Source organism: Triticum urartu, chromosome 6A (genome assembly GCF_056163025.1).
Source record: "Triticum urartu cultivar PI428250 chromosome 6A, HENAU_Tu73, whole genome shotgun sequence".
NCBI lineage: Eukaryota > Viridiplantae > Streptophyta > Magnoliopsida > Poales > Poaceae > Triticum > Triticum urartu.
The window spans coordinates 233,436,427-233,456,490 of NC_141878.1; positions in this window are offsets into that span (position 1 = coordinate 233,436,427).

Here is a 20,064-nt window from a genome sequence, read left to right on the forward strand (position 1 = left end):
GACGGGAAAGAGTGGAGAGACTTCACATCCATAAGATGGATACTCGATTAAGAAATCTGAGTCCTTTAAGAAATAAGGGGTGGGAGGGTGGGTAAAACAAATGCAACTTGGGATGGATGAAACAAACACCGTTGCAAAGAACTGAGAATTGATCTAGCAAACATTGAAAGGATAGAATTAACTTGAAGAGAAGCACACCGGTTGGGAAGAATTGAAAAGACAACCTTGATGATCAAGAAGGATTAGCATCCACATAGAAATATGAGAACACCGCTTACGAAAGGTATTTGTAACATCCCAAATTTTCAATTTGGAATGTTATACATTAGATCATCATGCATGTCATATTTTCTTGCATTTTGCCCGATCCTAGAAATTTCACGCAACTCAAGGACCCTCGGAGAGAGTTGGAGATTTCGTTATTTTCATATTTGAGTTTTCTCAAATTTGAAAAGAGGATCATTTGATTTATTTATTTCATCTTCAATTATTTTTCCAATATCAAAAAAAATGAGAGAGGGAATAATATGACTTTCCCAACCTTAGGAAAAATGAAGATTTAATGAATAAGTCAAATTTTGGATTTTCCGGTGTTTATTCGCATTTTATTTGGATAGGGAAAAATGCGTGTTTTCAAAAATTGCATTCTAGGTCCGGAGTAAAGTTCATTTTGTTCGACTCATTTTTAGGAGTCGGGGAAAATTTACTTTAGTAATTTTGGAGTTCGTTTAGTTTAGTTTTCTTTTGTTTTTCTGCGCGCGAATTCAGTTAAAAAAAGGACCAAGGCCAGCCGGGCCAAAGGCCCAGCCAGCCGGCCGCCTCCCCAGCCAGCGCACGCGCCAGGCGTAGCGCCAGGCCGCCGCCTCCCTCGCTCTAGGCCGAGTCCCAGAGGGACTCTAGGCCGGTTAGCCCCCCCTTTCCTTATTTTGTTTTCCTCTTTTGCTTGCCCCCTACCCCAAGTAATCCCCCCCACCTATATAAATACACCCCAAACCCCCCCCTCTCCTCACATCAATCCCAAGCCCCTCTCCTCCTTAGCCGCGCCCCACCCCGCGCCCCTCACCCGCCGTCGCCGCCCTATAGCCGCCGTCGCCGCCGTTCGCCGGTGCCTCGCCGAGGTTGTCCCGCGCCGCGTCTCTTTTTCTCCCCTCGGTTCAGTTTGTTTCTAAACCGTTCCGGTTCTTTCTTAACTGTTCCGGTTTTCTTTCGTTCTTTGTTTCGGTCTTTTTCGAAACCCTAGATCAGTTTTTGTTCTTCTTTCGGACCGTTCGTCTCAACGAACGTGATCACCGATTGTTCCCGGTTAACGAACGTCCGTTCGTTTAACAGTTCGTCTCTTTCTTTTCATCGGATTTATTCCACGATCGTGATCTCAGATCCGATCTTCGTTCTAGTCTTTCTTCTCACTCGTTTACCGAATCAGGTGATTCAAGCGCCTGGAGTTTCGTTTCGAAACCGCCGTTCCATCTAATCAACTTAAACAAGTTTTTGCCCCGGTAAAATTTGACCTAGATTTAACTTGCTAGAACCGAGTTGTTTTCTTCCACCGGTTGTTTTCCGTTTCTTTGTTCTGTTATTTCTTTCTTTGCAACCGGAGTTCTTAAGTTGAACTTCTGGTTCGTTCTCTTGTTCGAGTTTTACCTGTGCATTAGATGAGTACTTATTGTGTGCTTGTTGTTTGTCTGCGATAGATCACCCGGATTGCGCCGCTTGTTACTTCGAAACCCTAGGTCTCGCGAATCATCAGCAAGGCAAGTAACACTTTGATCATACCTTTTCTACAACCCATGTTTTATTGCATTAGATCAATCCTCTCACATTGCATGATTAGGATCTAATTAAATTGTGGGATGGGAAGTAGATGAGGTAGTACCTATCACCTGTATTATTATGAAACCTTTGGGAGTTACTTCTACGTTTGCTTATTATGCCATGCTATGCTAGTAGACGTGGATTGGGTGAGTGATATCCATGACAGATGTGAGTTGATAATTTTAATGGTTTATCTAAGGTGGCAACTTAAACACACATCTGGGTGGATTGAGGCACCATATCTATCAGGACTTGCCTGTTTTTTTTCGGACCGCCACCCAGGCTCAAAGGGATCATAAGATCATTCATGCTAGTAACTTCCGTGTGCGGCCACAAGCCATTATGGGCTCTGGCATAGTTGACTAAGTTGTGCGAACTCTTACAGTGGTAGACTAGCAGATGTAGGGGATGTAGGTGTACCGGTCTACCCGATCGTAAGGTGCTAGCGCTTCTGAAAGACTATGTCTCGGTCATCCGTCTTCTCAAACACCATGTAGTGCGAGAAACCAAACGGAGGCGATCGAGTCTTGTGGGGAAAAGTGCGCAAACCTCTGCAGAGTGTACAAACTAATCATGGTTAGCCGTGTCCCCGGTTATGGACAACTTGAGTATCTAGTACTTGAATATCATGTGAATCTCAACATGTTACTCTAATTAATGTTGTTGGGTTTTAATTGTTCACTTAATTGGGATCGGAATGCTGTCAACCATTCTCGATGTTTAACAACTACCATGATAGTTAAATAAATTTATTCCTTTGTAGTAGGGAAAAACTGGCTTTACGCAAAACTGTAACCATAGAGCTTTCCACCAGCCATATATGCATATAGTATAGCTATTTCATTCCATTACTCTCTATGTGTTACCTTGCCAGCATATTCCATGTGCTGACCCGTTTTCAGGCTGCAACTTCTCATGTTGCAGACTTTTCAGACGACGAGTAAGGTGCTTTTAGGTCGTGGTTCTATACTCAGTGATGCCGTTGGAGTTGATGGACCCATTTATCTTCCGAGTCTTCCGCTGTTATCATTATAATATGGCCTTAAGCCATATTTATTGCAATAAGTTCTCTTTGAGACAACGATGTAATAAGTGTGTGATTACCACTCTGCTATAAATCCTTCGATGTACTGTGTGGTGTCAGCATTACTGATCCAGGGATGACACCTGAGCACAGAGCACTTGATCCATTTGGGTCGGGTCGCTACAGAGATGGTATCAGAGCACACGCTGACTGTAGGACACGACCACTAAGTTAAAGCCATAGATCACCATTCTCTTCTCATTTTCTAACTCATCATCTTTTCTACCCTTTTAGGATGACGAACGCGAAGATTAAGTACGCTCAACCGGATGAAGGCACACCTTTTGGGTTTCACCTGAAGGAAGTCACCAAGTACCTGAACATTGGATTACCAAGCTTCACGGGAACCTTCAACGCCACTCTTCCTGAAGAGGAGCGCTGGAAGATTCAAGCTCACGTTCCGGGAAGGACATTCGCGCCAATCACGAAGCCTATAGATAGTGTTTTCAATGCACCAACCTGGAGTCTGGGAAGGAGCATGGCAGCTCATATCACCATGGGACGCATCGGAGAAGTTTATCAAGAAGACCTCAAGGACACTATCTACCCAATTTGCGGACGCCGAGATGAACAATGGGAGTTAGTCAGCACCAAGAAGGATAGATCCATTGCATCTTTCATCCAGGAGTTAAACCAGCACATTCGACGCCACGAGAACCAGATGTGCAATGATATGATAGAGTTGAAGAATGTAAAGGCAAGGATCATCGAGCTAGAAGGAGAACTGAAGTCTACATGCAAGGACTACATGGACGAGATCGTAGCTCTAGCAAGACACAATGGCGATCTTAAGCAGGAGATTGAAGAACTCAAGAGGAAGTTAGCATCCAAGGAGGACGACGAGTACGTCGCATGTCCGGACAACTACATCATCATCGATGACACCGATTCGGATCCAAGTGAACCCGACTTTGAAGACGAAGCTGGAGCAGATATCATGGAGTCTTCCACTGGTTCAAATTTCTAGAAGACCACCAGATAGTAGTAGCATTCCCCCCCTGTAAACACAATAGTCGAGCACTTTTGCGATAGTTAGACCGTTTGTAAGCCCTTGTTTGAATGAATGAAGTGATTTTGTGTGCATTTGCTCATGTGCATTGGGGTAGTGTTTTCCCTTTAGACCTCACTCTATTCTTAATTCTCGTCTCTTCTAAACCCTCAGATGCCTCCGAGACGTGACAATGGATTCCCACCGGAGCTCACTCAGTTGATCCAGCAGCAGAATCAATTGATGCAGATGTTAGTCCAGAACCAGCAGAACAACAACAACAACCCACCACCACCACCACCACCTGTTGACCACTTAGCCCGTTTTCTTAGGCTGAATCCGCCGGTGTTTTCTAGTAGCACCGAGCCGATAGTAGCAGACGATTGGCTCGGCAAGATAGGAAGGGAGTTGACCACTGCAGGATGCACGGATGGTGAGAAAGTGAAGTTTGCCGCTCACCAGCTTGACGGACCCGCGGCAGCATGGTGGGAGAATTTCACAGCCACTTACCCAGTTGACATTGTCACGTGGGATCAGTTTCAGCAAGCTTTCCGCACTGCCCATGTTTTAGCAGGAGCTATGGCCATAAAGAAGCGTGAGTTTCGCAACTTACGCCAAGGAGGAAGGACAGTTGGCCAGTACGTTGACGACTTCAGCAAGTTAGCACGTTATGCCCCAGATGACGTTGCTACGGATGCAGCTAAGCAGGAGAAGTTTCTGGAAGGACTGAATGATGAACTAAGCATGCAATTGATGGTAGCGAGTTTCAACAACTACCAGGAGTTGGTAGATCGTGCCATTATGATTGAAGGGAAGCAACAGTAGATTGAGAACCGCAAGAGGAAGTATGGACAAGGGAAGTATAACTCTGGAGCCCAGCAGAAGCCCCGTTTTACCCCTAAACCGGGATTTCAGTTTCAGCATACCCATGGAGGAGGTAGCTCGCACAACCATAATGGCCACAAGAATGGTAATGGGAATGGAGGAAGCAACGGCCAGAACCGGACCACCCCATCGACCCCAACCAAGAGAGACCTGAGTCAAGTCACTTGCTATAAGTGTTCCAAGACCGGACATTATGCCAATGAATGTCCTGAAGGCCAGAATGGAAATGGCAATGGAAGCTCTGGGAAGAAGCCGAACCCTTTCAATAGGGGACAGGTGAACCACGTTAATGTGGAGGAGGTTGAAGATCAGCCCGATGCAGTTATCGGTAAGTTTTTGGTTAAGTCATTTACCACACTCGTTCTTTTTGATACCGGTGCATCGCATTCATACATATCAAGGGGATTTGTGGAAAAGTATAGCCTGCCCACTAGGATTCTTAAAACGCCTATGCTAGTAAGCTCGCCAGGAGCAGAGTACATGGCCATACAAGGATGTTTCCAAGTGCCATTAAGTATAGGAAGGCATGTTTTCCCAATGGATTTAATTATTCTGGAGTCCCAAGGTCTGGATGTGATTCTTGGTATGGATTGGCTGTCGATGTATGGAGGAAACGTCGATTGCGCCAGTAAGACAATTTTGCTTACCACACCAGAAGGAAGAAGGATCAAGTATGTATCCCGGCATGTGCCAAACAGGACACAAGTGAACTGCCTAACAGGAGTTGTGCAAGAAGAAGTACCAGTGGTAAAGGATTTTCCTGATGTATTTCCTGAGGAATTACCAGGCATGCCACCGGATAGAGATATTGACTTTTTGATTGAGTTATTGCCAGGTACAGGCCCAATATCGAAGCGACCGTACCGGATGCCAACAAAGGATTTGGTGGAAATTAAGAATCAATTAAGGAGTTATTGGATAAAGGTTACATTCGCCCAAGTTCTTCGCCTTGGGGATCACCCGTACTTCTAGTGGAAAAGAAGGATGGATCATTAAGGATGGTTGTAGATTATCGGGGATTGAATGAAGTAACCATCAAGAACAAGTACCCACTGCCAATGATCAACGATCTGTTTGATCGGTTGCAAGGAGCTAAAGTGTTTTCCAAGATCGATTTGCGATCAGGGTACCATCAATTGAAGATTCGGGAGCAGGACATATAAGACAGCATTCACCACAAGATATGGACTGTATGAGTATACCGTTATGTCATTTGGATTGACTAACGCACCTGCCTATTTTATGAACCTGATGAACAAAGTGTTTATGGAGTTTTTGGATAAGTTCGTCATAGTGTTCATTGATGACATCCTGGTTTATTCAAAGAATGAAGAGGAGCATAAGGAACATTTGCGTTTGGTTTTGGAGAAACTAAGGGAACATCAGTTATATGCCAAATTCAGCAAATGTGAGTTTTGGTTGAAGGAAGTTGGATTCCTCGGACACGTTATATCCGGAGAAGGTATAGCAGTTGACCCCACAAAGGTTGAGACCGTAACCGAATGGGAATCACCAACGACAGTTGGAGAGATCCGGAGTTTTCTTGGACTCGCAGGATACTACCGGAGGTTCATTGAGAACTTTTCAAAGATTGCAAAGCCTATGACTGAATTGTTGAAGAAGGATACTAAGTTCAATTGGACTGAGGAATGTGAGGCTAGTTTCCAAGAGCTGAAGAAACGTTTGGTTACCTCACCGGTATTGATTTTGCCAGATCAGACCAAGGATTATGAGGTGTATTGCGACGCTTCACGTCGAGGACTTGGAGCAGTGCTTATGCAGGAAGGGAGAGTTGTTTCGTATGCTTCACGGCAACTGAAGCCTCATGAGTTGAATTATGCCACGCATGATTTGGAGTTAGCAGCCGTAGTGCATGCGTTGAAAACGTGGAGACATTTCCTCATTGGAAATCATTGTGAGGTGTACACGGATCACAAGAGTTTGAAGTACATTTTCACGCAGAAGGAGTTGAACCTCAGACAAAGGAGATGGTTGGAGCTCATCAAGGATTATGACATGAGATTGCATTACCATCCCGGAAAAGCTAATGTAGTAGCTGACGCATTGAGCCGTAAGAGCCATGTCAATACTCTAATGACGGGGAAAATACCAAAGGAGTTAGCAGAAAACCTTCGTGAGCTATGTTTGGAAATACTTCCGAGAGGCTATGTAGCAACATTGGAGACTCAGTCAGCATTGATGGATAAGATCAGAGAAGCTCAGAAATCTGACAAGGAGATTGCTGCTATAAAAGAGAAATTGAGCGAAGGAAAAGCAAAGGGATTTCGTGAGGATGAGCACGATACCTTATGGTTTGAGGACCGTGTTTATGTGCCCAATGACCCGGAGATCAAGAAGTTGATTTTGCACGAGGCACATGATTCACCTTATTCGATTCACCCAGGGAATACCAAGATGTATTTGGATTTGAAGGAAACATTCTGGTGGACCGGAATGAAGAAGGATATTGCAGCATATGTAGCAGTTTGTGACGTATGTCAGAGAGTAAAGGCAGAGCATCAGAAGCCAGCAGGATTGTTACAACCATTGCCGATACCCGAATGGAAGTGGGATAAGATAGGCATGGATTTTATCATGGGACTACCCAGGACGAAATCAGGCTATGACTCGATATGGGTAGTAGTTGATCGTTTGACAAAGGTAGCACATTTTATTCCAGTTAAGACCACTTACACCAGTGCTAAGTTGGCAAAGATATACATGACTAGGATCATTTGTTTGCATGGAGTTCCGAGGAGTATCGTATCAGATAGAGGAACCCAATTTACCTCAAAGTTTTGGAATCAGTTGCATGAAACTTTGGGAACCAGACTAGAGTTCAGCACAGCTTTTCACCCACAGACAGATGGACAGACCGAGAGAGTCAATCAGATTTTGGAAGATATGCTGAGAGCTTGTGCACTAGATTATGGATCTAGCTGGGACGATAACTTGCCGTATGCGGAGTTTTCTTATAACAACAGTTACCAAACCAGTTTGAAGATGGCACCTTTCGAAGCTTTATACGGAAGGAGGTGCAGGACACCGTTGTCATGGGACGAAGTTGGAGACCGTCAATTCTTTGGACCAGATTTGATTAAGGAGTCTGAACGGAAAGTTAAGTTGATTCGCGATAGGCTCAAGGTAGCCCAGTCCAGGCAGAAGAGCTACGCAGATTCTAAACGCAAGGAGACAGTCTACGAAACTGGAGACAGAGTTTATCTCCGAGTATCCCCATTTCGAGGAGTTAAGCGCTTTGGAGTTAAGGGAAAGTTAACACCGCATTTCGTTGGACCGTATAAGATCTTGCAACGTATGGGAGAAGTCGCTTATAGGTTGGAATTACCAGAGGAGATGTCAGGAGTTCATGATGTATTCCATATTTCTCAGCTGAAAAAATGTCACGTCGAGATGGCAGAGGTACCGCTAAGAGATACCGTGCCACTCGAAGCGATTCAGTTGAAGGATGACTTAACATATGAGGAGAAGCCAGTCAAGATTCTCGATTATGCCAGCAGAGTTACCCGCAGAAAGGTTATCAATTTTTGCAAAGTTCAGTGGAACCACCACTCAGAGGATGAAGCCACCTGGGAAAGAGAAGAAGATTTGCTCAAGGACCACCCTCACCTATTTTCTAGCCAACCCGAATCTCGAGGGCGAGATTCATCTTAAGGGGGTAGGTTTGTAACATCCCAAATTTTCAATTTGGAATGTTATACATTAGATCATCATGCATGTCATATTTTCTTGCATTTTGCCCGATCCTAGAAATTTCACGCAACTCAAGGACCCTCGGAGAGAGTTGGAGATTTCGTTATTTTCATATTTGAGTTTTCTCAAATTTGAAAAGAGGATCATTTGATTTATTTATTTCATCTTCGATTATTTTTCCAATATCAAAAAAATATGAGAGAGGGAATAATATGACTTTACCAACCTTAGGAAAAATGAAGATTTAATGAATAAGTCAAATTTTGGATTTTCCGGTGTTTATTCGCATTTTATTTGGATAGGGAAAAATGCGTGTTTTCAAAAATTGCATTCTAGGTCCGGAGTAAAGTTCATTTTGTTCGACTCATTTTTAGGAGTCGGGGAAAATTTACTTTAGTAATTTTGGAGTTCGTTTAGTTTAGTTTTCTTTTGTTTTTCTGCGCGTGAATTCAGTTAAAAAAAAGGACCAAGGCCAGCCGGGCCAAAGGCCCAGCTAGCCGTCCGCCTCCCCAGCCAGCGCGCGCGCCAGGCGCAGCGCCAGGCCGCCACCTCCCTCGCTCTAGGCCGAGTCCCAGAGGGACTCTAGGTCGGTTAGCCCCCCCTTTCCTTGTTTTGTTTTCCCTCTTTTGCTTGCCCCCTACCCCAAGTAATCCCCCCCACCTATATAAATACACCCCAACCCCCCCCCCTCTCCTCACATCAATCCCAAGCCCCTCTCCTCCTTAGCCGCGCACCACCCCGCGCCCCTCACCCGCCGCCGCCGCCCTATAGCCGTCGTCGCCGCCGTTCGCCGGAGCCTCGCCGAGGTTGTCCCGCGCCGCGTCTCTTTTTCTCCCCTCGGTTCAGTTTTTTTTCTAAACCGTTCCGGTTCTTTCTTAACTGTTCTGGTTTTCTTTCGTTCTTTGTTTCGGTCTTTTCCGAAACCCTAGATCGGTTTTTGTTCTTCTTTCGGACCGTTCGTCTCAACGAACGTGATCACCGATTGTTCCCGGTTAATGAACGTCCGTTCGTTTAACCGTTCGTCTCTTTCTTTTCGTCGGATTTATTCCGCGATCGTGATCTCAGATCCGATCTTCGTTCTAGTCTTTCTTCTCGCTCGTTTATCGGAATCAGGTGATTCAAGCGCCTGGAGTTTCGTTTCGAAACCGCCGTTCCGTCTAATCAACTTAAACAAGTTTTTGCCCCGGTAAAATTTGACCTAGATTTAACTTGCTAGAACCGAGTTGTTTTCTTCCGCCGGTTGTTTTCCGTTTCTTTGTTCGGTTCTTTCTTTCTTTGCAACCGGAGTTCTTAAGTTGAACTTCTGGTTCGTTCTCTTGTTCGAGTTTTACCTGTGCATTAGATGAGTACTTATTGTGTGCTTGTTGTTTGTCTACGATAGATCACCCGGATTGCGCCGCTTGTTACTTCGAAACCCTAGGTCTCGCGGATCATCAGCAAGGCAAGTAACACTTTGATCATACCTTTTCTACAACCCATGTTTTATTGCATTAGATCAATCCTCTCACATTGCATGATTAGGATCTAATTAAATTGTGGGATGGGAAGTAGATGAGGTAGTACCTATCACCTGTATTATTATGAAACCTTTGGGAGTTACTTCTACGTTTGCTTATTATGCCATGCTATGCTAGTAGACGTGGATTGGGTGAGTGATATCCATGACAGATGTGAGTTGATAATTTTAATGGTTTATCTAAGGTGGCAAGTTAAACACACATCTGGGTGGATTGAGGCACCATATCTATCAGGACTTGCCTGTTTTTTTTCGGACCGCCACCCAGGCTCAAAGGGATCATAAGATCATTCATGCTAGTAACTTCCGTGTGCGGCCACAAGCCATTATGGGCTCTGGCATAGTTGACTAAGTTGTGCGAACTCTTACAGTGGTAGACTAGCAGATGTAGGGGATGTAGGTGTACCGGTCTACCCGATCGTAAGGTGCTAGCGCTTCTGAAAGACTATGTCTCGGTCATCCGTCTTCTCAAACACCATGTAGTGCGAGAAACCAAACGGAGGCGATCGAGTCTTGTGGGGAAAAGTGCGCAAACCTCTGCAGAGTGTACAAACTAATCATGGTTAGCCGTGTCCCCGGTTATGGACAACTTGAGTATCTAGTACTTGAATATCATGTGAATCTCAACATGTTACTCTAATTAATGTTGTTGGGTTTTAATTGTTCACTTAATTGGGATCGGAATGCTGTCAACCATTCTCGATGTTTAACAACTACCATGATAGTTAAATAAATTTATTCCTTTGTAGTAGGGAAAAACTGGCTTTACGCAAAACTGTAACCATAGAGCTTTCCACCAGCCATATATGCATATAGTATAGCTATTTCATTCCATTACTCTCTATGTGTTACCTTGCCAGCATATTCCATGTGCTGACCCGTTTTCGGGCTGCAACTTCTCATGTTGCAGACTTTTCAGACGACGAGTAAGGTGCTTTTAGGTCGTGGTTCTATACTCAGTGATGCCGTTGGAGTTGATGGACCCATTTATCTTCCGAGTCTTCCGTTGTTATCATTATAATATGGCCTTAAGCCATATTTATTGTAATAAGTTCTCTTTGAGACAACAATGTAATAAGTGTGTGATTGCCACTCTGCTATAAATCCTTCGATGTACTGTGTGGTGTCAGCATTACTGATCCAGGGATGACACCTGAGCACAGAGCACTTGATCCATTCAGGTCGGGTCGCTACAGTATTGAATCAACACTTGACTGTGAAGAAACTCGAAACCATAGCTCAAAACAAAACAAGGGATTGGCTTGCAGAATAAGCCGGAACAAACATATGATAGAGATTTCATCTGAAGTTTTCGTGTTGGGGCCCACACGGGCTCGATCATACAACACCATCATGTACAAGGTAGTGCACATGACATACGAAGCGTCCCCTAGTCAGCATAGACAAGGACTCTTTAAGACACAACGAGACCACTGTAAAACCAACCGTGGATAGGCGGACCACTCAATGTCGAACCCCAATCTCATATCATGCATCTGTCGGAAAGATATCCTAGGAGCTACTTGAATTCCCACCTATAAACTCCCGCAACTTTCAGGTTATGCAATCAGGTGTTGGGGATACAGGGGAAGCATAATATCTCACCCAAACTAACAATCCCTACAGCCAGATGTATCCATCCTTCAACACATAACCAAGAAACCTTCGGAAATCATGTACCTCAACCTTCGAAAAGCATCCATTATACGAGTTATGGCAATACTCTCGAACTCCCGCCCCAGTACTGGGTGGCGTCGAGGTTATTTCACCAACAACTGCATACAAGAGATTTTCGATGTCGGCGAACTCAGGTATTCCAGAACTGCAACGATAAAATTGTGACGACAACACCTCGGAGCTCAACTCCCCGGGACACTGCCACAACCCCTAAATGTCAGGAGGCACCAAGAACAATGTTCTCGTCACAATACTATCGGAACGATTCCAAGATACCCGCATGATCCTAATTTTTTTTTGTAAAAATTTGAGGAGAGAAAAGTCAAAACTTTTACGTCAGGAGGCCTCACTACAACGACGGGACTGGGGAGTAAAAAGAATCCTACTCTCCGATATATATAATCCTAAGACTCAAAACATTTTGTTATACAATCAACAACATCAATGATTCGATCAAGCAGGGGGCTCCTAAGTCGGGGATGGCTCTGATACCAACTTGTAATGCCCACGATTTGGCTATATCTCCCACGTGTCGAGGCACGACTTAGAGGCATAACCGCATGGTGGTTTAGTCGCAAGTGGGGTAATCTTCACACAATCCCATGTACTGAAAAAGAAAGGGATAAAGAGTTGGCTTACAATCGCCAGTTCACACAAATAACAAGTTAAACATACATCATACAAAGTATAATCAAGGTCCGACTACGGAACCAAAAATAAAAGAAGACAACCCCAAATGCTAGATCCCCGATCGTCCCAACTGGGCTCCACTACTGATCAACCAGAAGAGATGCATAACATCTATCAAGATCTTCATCGAGCTCCAACTTTAGCTCGGTTGCGTCACCTTCACTGGTATCATCGGCACCTGCAACTGTTTGGAAGTATCTATGAGTCACGAGGACTCAGCAATCTCACACCCGTGAGATCAAGACTATTTAAGCTTATGGGTAGGATAGGGAATGAGGTGGAGCTGCAGGAAGCACTAAGCAAATATGGTAGCTAACATACGCAAATAAGAGAGAGAAGAGAAGCAACACAACGATCGTGAAGCTAGAAGTGATCAAGAAGTGATCCTGAAACTATTTACGCACAACCATAACACAAGAATCGTGTTCACTTCCCGGACTCCACCGAAAAGAGACCATCACGGCTACACACGTGGTTGATGCATTTTAATTAAGTCAGGTGTCAAGTTCTCTACAACCGGATATTAACAAATTGCCATCTTCCACATAACCGCGGGCATGGCTCTCGAAAGTTTATACCCTGCAGGGGTGTCCCAACTTAGCCCATCACAAGCTCTCACGGTCAACTAAGGATATTCCTTCTCCGGGAAGACCCGACCAGTCTCGGAATCCCGGTTACAAGACATTTCGACAATGGTAAAACAAGACCAGCAAAGCCGCCCGATGTGCCGACAAATCCCGATAGGGGTCGCACGTATCTTGTTCTCAGGGCACAACAGATGGGCCAGACGTCGGGTTGGCATAGACCCTGGTTGCCCAGGGGGCGCCGGACATCGCCCAGGTTGGACCAACACTCAGAGGAGCACAGGCCCGGGGGTAAATAAAGATGACCCTGGGGCTCCGGAAACCCAAGGGAAAAAGTCTTAGGTTGTTAGGCAAATATAAAACCAAGGTTGGGCCTTGCTGGAGGAGTTTTATTCAAAGCGAACTATCAAGGGGTTCCCATAACACACAACCGCTTAAGGAATGCAAAATCAAGGAACATAACACCGGTATGATGGAAAGTAGGGCGGCAAGAGTGGAATAAAACACCAGGCATAAGGCCGAGCCTTCCACCCTTTACCAAGTATATAGATGCATTAATTAAATAAGAGATATTATGATATCCCAACATATCCATGTCCAAACATGGAACAAACTTCAACTTCACCTGCAACTAGCAACACTATAAGAGGGGCTGAGCAAAGTGGTAACTTAGTCAAACAACGGTTTGCTAGGAAGGTGGGTTAGAGGCTTGACATGGAAATATGGGAGGCATGATATAACAAGTGGTAGGTAGCGCGACATAGCGATAGAATGAACAACTAGCAAGCAAAGATATAAGTGATTTCGATGGTATGGTCATCTTGCCTGAGATCCCACAAGAAAGAAGAACAAGTTCATGAAGAAGACAAACAGGCTTAGTCGAACGGATCCTTGCAAACGCAATGTTACCGGAACTAACACGAAGAAGCAACACCGGAAAGGTGCAAACATCATGGTAAACAACCATCACATAAGCATGGCATGATGCACAATCAAGTATGATGCATGTCCGGTTTAAAGAGGCATGGCATGGCAAAGTGCACAAACAAAACTACAAGTTAAGTGGAGCTCAATATGCAACGAGTTGCATATTGACGAAACACCACATGACTTATTTAGTACTCTCCCGTTTATGTACCCAACAAAATTAAATGTTGTTAAACATGGCAACAGGTGAAGCATACTAAATCTACCTATCTAGGCAAGTTTAAATGAGGCCGGAACAACAAGCAACAAGTCCGGAAAAATCCTCATGTGCATATTTTAAAATTGGTATTGTTCTGGACAAAATCATATTTTAGAGTTGTTAAACATGCAAAATAATGTCACCATGTTAATCTATGCATTTTTCTACCCCATTTACATATAAAGTTTATTTGAATCCGAGCTACAGTTAATTAGTTATGAAATAACTCATTTTAACATGGCATTTATGCAAATTTAATCAAACAACATTTTAAACATGCATGAAAGTTGTATATTATGAAACTAGACAAAATTCTAAGCATTTTACATATATAACATGTTTTATTTGGATGCATGGACATTTAGTTATGAGCATCTTAATATGATGGCATTTGCTGTAAATATGCATGCACTTGGAAATCGACAAATCGCAGCGAACATAAAAAAGGATGCGAGCCAAATGCTGCGCACTGTGGAAGCCCAGCAGCCGATCTGGCCCGAAGCGGATGTGGGTGTGCGCGTGCAACAGTACAGGAAAACAAAGCAAAAAATGGGGCGGCTGGAACTTGATCCCACGACCTCCTGTATAAAGAAGGAGAGTGCGGACCACTACACCGCTGCTGCCTATTTGTGATAAACAAGGGCATGGCCGAAGTTGAACCGAAGAAAGGCCAGGCCTTCTTCTTGATGAATCACAGGCGAACTGGGTGACAACACCGGCGAGCAAGATGGCGACCGTCGCGATCATAGGCCGACGGCTAGGCTGCGGAAACGTGCCAGGGTGCATGTGTGTAATGCCCTCGATGCGGCTATATCTCCTACGTGTCGAAGCACGACTTACAGGCATAACCGCATTGAAAGCAATGTCGCAAGTAAGGTAATCTTCACAACAACCCATGTAAATAAATAAAAGGGGAAAAGATACATAGTTGGCTTACACTCGCCATGTCACACAAATACATGAATAACATTACAATCATCCAGTACACTCACGGTCCGACTACGGTACCAAAATAAAGATCAACCCCCACATGCGACAAAGTCCCCGATCGCCCCAACTGGGCACTACTACTGATCATCTGGGAAAGACACATAGTAACGACGAGAGTCTTCATCGAACTCCCACTTGAGCTCAAGCGCATCGTCTGGAATGGTATCATCGGTCCCTGCATCTGGTTTTGGAAGTAAACTGTGAGTCACGGGGACTCAGCAATCTCGCACCCTCGCGATCAAGACTATTTAAGCTTATAGGTAAGGCAAAGGTATGATGTGGAGCTGCAGCAAGCGACTAGCATATATGGTGGCTAACATACGCAAATGAGAGCGGGAAGAGAAGGCACGAGCACGGTCGAACACTATGATAAAGAAGTGATCCTAGAACAACCTACGTCAAGCATTACTCCAACACCGTGTTCACTTCCCGGACTCCGCCAAGAAGAGACCATCACGGTTACACACGCGGTTGGTGCATTTTTAATTAAGTTAAGTTTCATGTTATCTACAACCAGACATTAATAAATTCCCATCTGCCCATAACCGCGGGCACGGCTTTCGAAAGTTCAAATCCCTGCAGGGGAGTCCCAACTTAGCCCATCACAAGCTCGCACGGTCAATGAAGGATATTCCTTCTCCCGAAACATTCCGATCAGACTCGGCATCCGGTTACAAGACATCCTCGACAATGGTAAAACTAAACCAGCAACACCACCCAGATGTGCCGACAAATCCCGATAGGAGCTGCACATATCTCGTTCTCAGGGCACACCGGATGACCAAGACGTCGGGTAGGCCAGCCCAGATTTGCCCCTGGTAGCCCCGGACATCGCTCAGTTGGACCAACACTTAGAGAAGCACTGGCCCGGGGGGTTAAAATAAAGATGACCCTTGAGTCCGTGAAACCCAAGGGAAAAAGGCTAGTTGGCGAATGGTAAAACCAATGTTGGGCATTGCTGGAAGAGTTTTATTCAAGGCGAACTGTCAAGGGGTTCCCATTATAACCCAACCGCGTAAGGAACGCAAAATCCGGGAACATAACACCGATATGACGAAAAACTAGGGCGGCAAGAGTGGAACAAAACACCAGGCATAAGGCCGAGCCTTCCACCCTTTACCAAGTATATAGATGCATTAATTCAATAAGATATATTGTGATATCCCAACAAAATATCCATGTTTCAACATGGAACAAGCTCCAATCTTCACCTGCAACTAGCAACGCTATAAGAGGGGCTGAGCAAAGCAGTAACATAGCCAAACAATGGTTTTCTAGGAGATGGTGGTTTAGAGGTTTGACATGGCAATTTGGGAGGCATGGTAAGCAAGTGGTAGGCATCATAGCATAGGCACAGCAAAAGAGCGAGCATCTAGCAAGCAAAGATAGAATTGATTTAGAGGGTATGGTCATCTTGCCTGCAAAGTTGTCAGAGTTGACTTGATCCTCGTAAGTGAACTCAACGGGCTCCTTGTTCACGAACTCGTCTCCCGTCCCTACCCAAACAAGAACAACAAGAAAACAGAACACAATCAACCACATGCAATGCTCAATCAACATGATGCAAACATGGTATGATATGCGGGATGCGATATGGGATGCATATGCATGATTTACAAAGGAATGATTGAACCTAGCCTCAACATGGAAATCCAAGAGTTCCACTGGAAAGGTGAGGTGATTTCGGTTGAAATCGATATAAAGATCACCGGAATCGGATGCACGGTTTGGAAATGGCAAGCAAAACAAATATGGCACCGGTCTGCGATAATCAGCAAGTGACCAACTAAATGCATCATGATAAATATGCTACAGCACTCAAACATGAAAACAAAATACATGGCAGGGATCCACGCGTGATGCTTGACAAAAGATGAACACTGAGCTACGGCCAAATCATCCATTAACACAAGTCTGGAATTTATCATCAGGAAGCACATTTAGAGCATGAAAACTACATTCTACGGTAACTGAACATGGCAAAGCAAGGCATGGCTTGAAGCTACTCAAAGCACTTAACAAAAGTCCCTTAGTGACCTTGAGCCAAAAGGGATCAGAAAATACAATTGCAAGCATGTGAACATGGCAAAAACACAAACAGATTCAGACTTAGTGAAAAACTGGAGCATGCAAATCAGTTAACGAGTAGGCATGTTTACGAGCTCGGTGCACTCACTACAGAGCATGGCATGACAAACTAAGCATACACCCATGAAGCAGACATGGCATAGGAGCTAGACATGGCAAGAACAACAACATAGCATGCACGGATCAATAGCAACATCCTCGGCAAAATTGCTAAACATGTCAATAATCTGCCAGGATCATTTTATAGCAAAAGTAGAGCTCGATTGACTCAAACTAGGTTACTCCATAATGCAAACATAGACATGGATGGATAGAGCACCACAATATTAACAAAACATCCTTGCTGATCATCCTCAAAAGAGGCACGGATCACTAGGAAACAACATGAACATATGGCATAACAACAAAAACGGAACAAGGACTTAGTGAAATTCCAAGTCCCTAAAAACAGCATTACCGATTACGCTACTTTGCAAGCTTGTGCTAGTCACCAAAAATATCACAAAAATACATGGCAAGCACCTCTGCAAAGATGGCATGGCATATAAAAAAACACATGTAGAGCTCAGGATCATAGCATGCACACATTAAACATGGTAAAAATGACAAATAGCTATTTGTTGAAACAGATCTGACAAATTCATCACATAGCTCCCTTACAACAGCATTTCGGGCACCAAGATGAGCTCAAATGAAAATGATGCAATGAGATAAAATGATGTACTCATCGAGACGAACATTTTGATATGCTACACGCACGAATCGGAGCTACGGATGCAGAGTTATGGCATGTCAAAGATTGCATAAAATTAGGGTTTCGGGGGATAAAAGTCAACCGCGGGATATCTCAGATCTGGATCCAGCCAGCTGCACTGTAGCGATGCACGCGGCCCAGGTTTCGCCGGTCAGAGTAGAGGTCATCGAAGGAAGAAGAGGAGGTCAGGGCAGTGGGTCGCCGGCGAGGCGGCGGACGGCGGGGCGCGCGGCGCACGAGGACAACGGCGAGGCGGCGGACGCGGTGGCCGACGCCGGAGTGGCGGCGAGGCGAGGCGGTCATCGATGCTTCGGCCGGTGCGGGAGCCTGCGGTGGCGCCTGGTGGTGGAGCCGGTGAGAGGGCGGCGCGGGCGCGTGGGATCGGGCGGCGGGGATCCCAGGCGCGCGGGGCGGCGAACGGGCCTCAGGGGCCCGGTTTGGGCCTCCCGGGCCGGCGGCGGGGAGAGGTCCCGGCGGGACATGTGGCATCCGGCGATTGAAGGGGGAAGAGGGGCGGACACGTCCGGCCCGATCGGACGTGTCCGGCGGCTGGAGGTGGAGGAAGACTAGGTCTAGGGTTGGAAGAGATCCGAAATTTCGGGGAGGGGCCTATTTATAGAGGTAGAGGGATCTAGGGGAGTCCAAATGAGGTGCAGTTTGTGGCCACGCGATCGTGGTCGAACGCTCTAGATGATGGAAGGGGTTTTGGTGGGTTTTGGGCCAGTTTGGAAGGGTGTTGGGCTGCAACACACACGAGGCCTTTTCGGTCCCTCGGTTAACCGTTGGAGTATCAAACGAAGTCCAAATGGCATGAAACTTGACAGGCGGTCTACCGGTAGTAAACCAAGGCAGCATGGCAAGTCTCGGTCCAATCCGGAAATGTTTAGCCCCCACACACGAAAAGAGGTAGAAAGGGGCACCAGGTGACATAGGAGCACCAGAATGCAAAACGGACAACGAGGAAAATGCTCGCATGCATGAGACGAACACGTATGCCAATGCAACGCACATGATGACATGATAAGAGATGCATGACAAAGACAACAACACAAGGAGACAAAAACCCGACAACGACAAAATGAAATAACTTAGTGCCGGAAACGGCAAGAGTTGGAGTACAGATAAGGTAAATTACATCCGGGGTGTTACAGTGTGGTGGAGCAACACGCGAGGGTGCGGGCATGGATGTGCAAGGCGGGGCTGGCGCAAGGCTGAGCCTCGCTTCGGCCATGGTTGCCGGCGAGCAAATGCGACGGCGGCTGAGCAGTGGCGAGCATGCAGGATGGAAGGGGAATTTGGCGCGCGCAAGCGGAGGGATGCGGGGCGCTCGAGCTCGAGCATTTCTCGGCTTGGGCATGCGGACACGCGCAGTGGCAGGGAAGAAAAACACGGTGAGGCGGCGGGTGCGCGGGCGTGCGAGGAAACTGGCAAGGACGCGAGCATGGAGGTTGTGTGTGGGATCATGAAGCAGAAGCAGCGGCACAAACACGAACTCGAACTCACGGCATGGCGCTCATGGCGACCGTGAGTTCCTGATTGTCTGGACAACGTCTACGGGAATGAAACGCACGGGAGAGGAAGGCTAAGAGGAGCGGATCGTCACCGTGGGGGTGATGCTGGAGTCGTACAGGGTCGCAGGTGACCGGAGACGGCTGGAGGACGCGATGATCGATGGAGGCGCTCGGGTCCGTGAAGCAGAGGAAGAAGGGGAAGTCGTGGACGGAGTCCTCGGGCTCGGCTGTGCGCGCAAATGACATCAGGGCGTCCTCCTCTTGCACCTATACGAAGAAGTGGGGACCCAGAGGCTCTCCTATGTCGGCGACGAGCTCGTGGCCGCGTCGGCCATGGCTCCTGGAGGTGGGGGAAGCAGGTGCGTGGGGAGTGGCCAACTTCCTGGCGGCGGCGGAGGAGGGAAAGAAGAGGATGGGGGAACCCTAGGGCGGAGGCTGCGGGGTTTATAAGGAAGGGTGCGGGCGTCGTGGCTTGCCACCGAGGCCATGTGCGGGCACCCCTGTAAGTTTTACCGTGAGAGAGAGCGAGTAAGGGAGGTGGAAGAAAAAGGTGAGGGGGAGAGGATGACAAGTGGGGCCGGCGGGGTG